The sequence below is a fragment of the Lepus europaeus genome, chromosome Y, assembly GCF_033115175.1.
Source record: "Lepus europaeus isolate LE1 chromosome Y, mLepTim1.pri, whole genome shotgun sequence".
Lineage (NCBI taxonomy): Eukaryota > Metazoa > Chordata > Mammalia > Lagomorpha > Leporidae > Lepus > Lepus europaeus.
This window is the reverse complement of record NC_084851.1, coordinates 24,877,455-24,884,930: the sequence shown is the minus strand read 5'-3', so window position 1 is coordinate 24,884,930 and position 7,476 is coordinate 24,877,455.

The following is a 7,476-nucleotide window of genomic DNA, read 5'->3' as shown; positions in this document are numbered from 1 at the left end:
AAAATCTCTCTTGTGAAAATGAAATATTAAGGAGGAATCAAAATGAAATGAAACAACTAGTAGAACATAAAACTGTGATAGTGACAAGAAACCATAATGAAATGAAGAACTCAATAGATCAAATGACAAACACATTAGAGAGTCTTAAAAACTGAATGGCTTAAGCAGAAGAGAGAATATAGGACTTAGAAGACAGAGAACAGGAAAGGAAACAGTCCAATCAAAGAAAAGAAGAAGAAATCAGAAATCTAAAAAATACTGTCAGGAATCTACAGGATACTATTAAAAAACCCAACATTCGGGTTCTAGGAGTTCCTGAAGGCATGGAGAGGGAGAAAGGATTAGAAGGCCTTTTCAGTGAGATACTAGCACAGAATTTCCCAGGTTTGGAGAAGGACAGAGACATCCTAGTATAGGAAGCTCTTAGAACCCCTAATAAACGTGACCAAAAGAGATCCTCACCACGACACGTCATAATCAAGCTCACCACAATGAAACATAAAGAAAAGATCCTAAAATGTGCAAGAGAGAAATGCCAGATTACTCTCAGAGGATCTCCAATTAGACTCACAGCTGACTTCTCACCAGAAACCCTACAAGCTTGGAGAGAATGGCGAGACATAGCCCAGAATATTATATCCTGCAAAGCTCTCATTTATGAATGAAGGTGAAATAAAGACATTTCACAGCAAACAGAAATTGAAAGAATTTGTCGCCACTCGCCCAGCCCTGCAAAAGATGCTTAAAGATGTGTTACATACAGAGACACAGAAACACGGTCACCAATATAAAAGAAGGTAAAGGAAGGAAACCTCACAGCAAAAGATCACAGAAATATCAAGCCATATATTAGAAAATATCTTTGGCAAATGGCAGGGCAAAGTTACTCCTTCTCAATAGTCACATTGAATGGTAATGGCCTGAACTGTCCAGTTAAAAGACACAAATTGGCTGATTGGGATAAGCAACAAAACCCACCTTTTTGGTGCTTACAAGAAACTCATCTTTCCAACAATGATGCATACACACTGAAAGTGAAAGGCTGGAAAAAGATATACCAGCCAACAGAAATGAAAAAAGAGCGGGCGTAGCCATCTTAATATCGGACAACATAAACTTTACCACAAAAACTGTTAGAAGAGACAAAGAGGGGCACTATTTAATGATTAAGGGATCCATTCAACAGGAAGATATAATGATTATCATTGTATATGCACCTAATTACAGGGCACCAGCTTATTTAAAAGACTTGTTAAGGGACTTAAAGGGAGACTTAGACCCCAGTACAATAGTACTGGGGGACTTCAATACTCCACTCTCAGAGATAGACAGATCAACAGGACAGAAGATCAACAAGGAGACATTAGACTTAAATGATACTATAGCCCACATGGACCTAACAGATATCTACAGAACATTTCATCCTACATCTAAAGACTATACATTCTTCTCAGCAGTACATGGAACCTTCTCTAGGATTGACCACATACCAGGCCATAAAGCAAGTCTCAGCAAATTCAAAAGAATTAGAATCATACCATGCAGCTTCTCAGACTACAAAGGAATGCAATTGGAAATTAGCAACTCAGGAATCCCTAGAGCACGTGCAAACACATGGAGAAAGAACTACATGCCTCTGAAAGAACAATGGGTCATAGTAGAAATTAAAAGAGAAATCAAAAATTTTCTGGAAGTAAATGAGGATAACAGCACAACATACCAAAACTTATGGGATACAACAAAAGCAGTGTTAAGAGGAAAGTTTATATCAATAGGTGCCTACACCAAGAAATTGGAAAGGCACCAAATAGATGAGCTTTCAAGTCATCTCAAGGATCTAGAAAATTTGCAGCAAACCAAACCCAAACCCAGTAGGAGAAGAGAAATAATTAAAATCAAAGAAGAAATCAACAGGATTGAATCCAAAAAAAAAATTACAAAAAATCAGCCAAACTTGGAGCTGGTGTTTTGAAAAAATAAACAAAATTGACACCCCATTGGCCCAACAACTAAAAAAAGAAGAGAAAAGACACAAATCAATAGGATCAGAGATGAAAATGGAAACGTAACAACAGACACCACAGAAATAAAAGGAATCATCAGAAATTACTACAAGGACTTGTGGCCAGCAAACAGGGAAGTTTATCAGAAGTGGACAGATTGTTGGACACACACTACCTACCTAAATTGAGCCAGGAAGACATAGAAAACCTAAACAGACCCATAACTGACACAGAAATTGAAACAGTAATAAAGGCCCTCCCAACAAAGAAAAGCCCAGGGCCAGATGGAATCACTGCTGAGTTCTACCAGACATTTAGAGAAGAACTAACTCCGATTCTTCTCAAACTATTCAAAACAATCGAAAAAGAGGGAATCCTCCCAAATTCTTTCTGTGAAGCCAGCATCACCTTAATTCCTAAGCCAGAAAAAGATGCAGCATTGAAAGAGAATTACAGACCAATATCCCTGATGAACATAGATGCAAAAATCCTCAATAAAATTCTGGCCAATAGAATGCAACAACACATCAGAAAGATCATCCACCCAGACCAAGTGGGATTTATCCCTGGTATGCAGGGATGGTTCAACATTCACAAAACAATCAATGTAATACATTACATTAACACACTGCAGAAGAAAAACCATATGATTCTCTCAATAGACGCAGAGAAAGCATTTGATAAAATACAACACCCTTTCATGATGAAAACTCAAATCAAGCTGGGTATGGAAGGAACATTCCTCAATACAATCAAAGCAATATATGAAAAACCTACGGCCAGTATCCTATTAAATAGGGAAAAGTTGGAAACATTTCCGCTGAGATCTGGTACCAGACAGGGATGCCCACTCTCACCACTGCTCTTCAATATAGTTCTGGAAGTCTTAGCCAGAGCTATTAGGCAAGAAAAAGATATTAAAGGGATACAAATCTGGAAGGGAAAACTCAAACTATCCCTCTTTGCAGATGATATGATTCTTTATTTAGGGGACCCAAAGAACGCTACTAAGAGACTGCTAGAACTCATCGAAGAGTTTGGCAAAGTAGCAGGATATAAAATCAATCCACAAAAATCAACAGCCTTTGTATACACAGGGAATGCCACAGCTGAGGAGCAACTTCTAAGATCAATCCCATTCACAAGAGCTACAAAAACAATCAAATACATTCGAATAAACTTAACCAAAGTCATTAACAATCTCTACTATGAAAACTACAAAATTAAAGAAATAGAAGAGGATACCAAAAAATGGAGAAATCTTCCATGCTCATGGATTGGAAGAATCAATATCATCAAAATGTCCATCCTCCCAAAAGCAATTTATACATTCAATGCAATACCCATCAAGATCCCGAAGACCTTCTTCTCAGATCTGGAAAAAATGATGCTGAAATTCATATGGAGACACAGAAGACCTCGAATAGCCAAAGCAATCTTGTACAACAACAACAAAGCCGGAGGCATCACAATCCCAGATTTCAGGACATACTACAGGGCAGTTGTTATCAAAACAGCATGGTACTGGTACAGAAACAGATGGATAGACCAATGGAACAGAATAGAAGCACCAGAAATCAATCCAAGCATCTACAGCCAACTTATATTTGACCAAAGATCCAAATCTAATGCCTGGAATAAGGACTGCCTATTCAATAAATGGTGCTGGGAAAATTGGATTTCCATGTGCAGAATCTTGAAGCAAGACCCATACCTTTCACCTTACACAAAAATTAACTCAACATGGATTAAAGACTTAAATCTATGACCCAAAACCATCAAATTATTAGAGAGCATTGGAGAAACCCTGCAAGATATAGGCACAGGCAAAGACTTGTTGGAAAAGACTCCAGCAGCACAGGCAGTCAAAACCAAAATTAACGCCGGCGCCGCGGCTCACTAGGCTAATCCTCCGCCTTGTAGCGCCGGCACACCAGGTTCTAGTCCCGGTCGGGGCACCGATCCTGTCATGGTTGCCCCTCCTCCAGGCCAGCTCTCTGCTGTGCCCTGGGAGTGCAGTGGAGGATGGCCCAAGTCCTTGGGCCCTGCACCCCATGGGAGACCAGGAGAAGCACCTGGCTCCTACCATCGGATCAGCGCGGTGCGCAGGCCGCAGCGCGCCAACCGCGGCGGCCATTGGAGGGTGAACCAACGGCAAAAGGAAGACCTTTCTCTCTGTCTCTCACTGTCCACTCTGCCTGTCAAAAAAAAAAAAAATTAACATTTGGGATTGCATCGGATTGAGAAGTTTCTGTACTTCAAAAGAAACAGTCAGGAAAGTGAAGAGGCAACCAATAGATTGGGAAAAAATATTTGCAAACTATACCTCAGATAAAGGGTTGATAACCAGAATCTACAAAGAAATCAAGAAAATCCACAACAACAAAACAACCCACTTAAGAGATGGGCAAAGGACCTCAAGAGATATTTTTCAAAAGAGGAAATCAAAATGGCCAACAGACACATGAAAAAGTGTTCAAGATCACTAGCAATCAGAGAAATGCAAATCAAAACCACAATGAGGTTCCATCTCACCCCGGTGAGAATGGCTCACATTCAGAAATCTACCAACAACAGATGCTGGAGAGGATGTGGGGAAATGGGACACTAACCCACTGTTGGTGGGAATGCAAACTGGTTAAGCCACTATGGAAGTCTGTCTGGAGATTCCTCAGAAACCTGAACATAACCCTACTATACAACCCAGCCATCCCACTCCTTGGAATTTACCCAAAGGAAATTAATTTGGCTAATAAAAAAGCCATCTGCACATTAATATTTATTGCAGCTTAATTCACAATAGCTAAGACCTGGAACCAACCCAAATGCCCATCAACAGTAGACTGGATAAAGAAATTATGGGACATGTACTCCATAGAATACTATACAGCAGTAAGAAACAATGAAACCCAGTCATTTGCAACAAGATGGAGGAATCTGGAAAACATCATGCTGAGTGAATTAAGCCAGTCCCAAAGAGAAAAATATCATTTGTTTTCCCTGATCGGTGACAACTGAGCACCAAAGGGGAAACCTGTTAAGTGAAATGGACACTATAAGAAACAGTGACTTGATCAGCTCTTGTCCTGACTCTACATGTACAATGTAATACTTTATCCTTTTTAGTATTTGTTGTTGTTCTAGTACTAGTGGTTGAACTCAGTAATTAACACACAATTATTCTTAGGTGTTTAAATTGTAACTGTAAAGTGATCCCTGTTACATTTAAGAGTGGAAAAAGAGAGGGAGGAGATGTACAATTTGGGGCATGCTCAATCAGACTTGCCGCAAATGGTGGAGTTAGTAATGTGCCAGGGGATTCCAATACAAACCCATCAACGTGGCATGTACCAATGCCTTCTCACTAGTCCAAGTGATCAATTTCAGCTCACAATTGATGGCTCTGATAGGTCTAAGAGTCAAAGGGATCACACAAACAAGACAAGTATCTGCTAATACTAACTGATAAAATCAAAAAAGGTAGAGAAGGATCCAACATGGGAAGCGGGATACACAGCAGACTCATAGAATGGCAGATGTCCTAAACAACACTCTGGCCTCAGAATCAGCCCTTAAGGCATTCAGATCTGGCTGAAGAGCCCATGAGAGTATTGTAGGCATGGAAAGCCAAGATATCATGGAAAAAAAAGACCTAAATGAAAGATCTCTGTGAGTGAGATCCCAGGGGAAAGAATGGGGCCATCAAAGAAGGAGGTACCTTTCTCCGAAGGGAGGAGAGAACTTCCACTTTGACTATGACCCTATTGGAATAAGATCAAAGTCAGCGAACTCTAAAGGCTTCCATAGCCCTGACAACTCATGACTAGAGCCTAGGGAGATTACTGATGCCATGAACAGGAGTGTCAAATTGTTAAGTCAGCAACAGGAGTCACTGTGTACTTACATCCCATGTGGGATCTGTCCTTAATGTGTTGTCTAATGTGCAGTGATGCTATAACTAGTACTGAAACAGTATTTTTACACTTTGTGTTTCTGTGTGGGTGTAAACTGATGAGGTCTTTACTAATTATATACTGAATTGATCTTCTGTGTTTAAAGATAATTGGAAATAAAAAATAAAACCTGGTGATATATTGGAACTGGCATAGAAAATTAATTAATTAAAAAATATTACACAGGTTATCTGTCTTTAATGTGCTGTACACTGATATTTAATGCTATAACTAGTACTCCAACAGTAGTTTTTTCACTTTCTGTTGCTATATGGGGCAAACTGTTGAAATCTTTACTTAATATATACTAAACTGATCTTCTGTATATAAAGAGAATTGAAATGAATCTTGATGTGAATGGAAGGGGAGAGGGAGCGGGAAAGGGGAGGGTTGTGTGTGGGAGGGAAGTTATGGGAGGGGGGAAGCCATTGTAACCCATAAGCTGTACTTTGGAAATTTATATTCATTAAATAAAAGTTTAATAAATGAAAAAAAGAAAAAAAATTTGAATAGCCACTTCACCCAAATTGTATAGCAATTTCAATCATCTCAAACTACTACCATATTTTTCCTATTCTTTGCCAATCTGTGTTTTATGGAGTGTCACGTTTCAATTGAAACTTTCAAGATCATATAACTTGGGATATGTTAATGGGATGTTGAAATTGTTTTCTGAGGGTGAGTTTCTCTGCTACTGTCTCTTGAACTTTTTCTATTTTTCCACTGATGTTTTTAATTCTTGGAGATATTAATTTGTCTAGGTTATATTTTCTAGTTGTCCTGATTTTTCCTTTTACCTGTTTTGGTATTTTTACTTACTTTTTTTTTAATTAAGTAAAATCAATACATCTTTTTCTCATGACTAATATTCTTTTAAAAGATTTATTTATTTATTTGAAATTTAGAGTTACACACAGAGAGAAGAAGAGGGAGAGATAGAGAGAGGTCTTCCATCCTCTGTTTCACTCCTCAATTGGCCTCAATGGCTGGAGCTGTGCAGATCTGAAGCCAGGAGATGGGAGCTTTCTCCAGGTCTCTCATGAGCGTGCAGTGGCCCAAGAACTTGGGCCATCATCTGCTGATTTCAAGGGCCATAGCAGAGAGCTGATTTGGAAGTGGAGCAGCCAGGACTCGAACCACTGCCCATATGGGATGCCAGCACTGCTGGCAGTGGATTTACCTGCTATGCCACAGTGCTGACCCCATGACTTATATTCTGTGCCTTAAGAAATTCTGTCGTAACCTGAGAAAAGAGATTTTTTCTTGTTTTCTCCTAGGATGTCAAGTAAATATATACTTTTATAAGAACTCAATTTTCTCAGCAATATTTGTTCAATATATACTGTTTCCCATCTGATTTTCAAATATTGTATTATTAAAATTTTAGTATACAGAAAGAAACAAAAATCATACAGTAATGTTCTGCATACCTGCCATCTAAGATTAGCAATTTCTAATATTTTGCTGTGTATATCAGTGGGTGTACAGGGGCTTATGTAGTTTTGTTGAACTATTTGCAG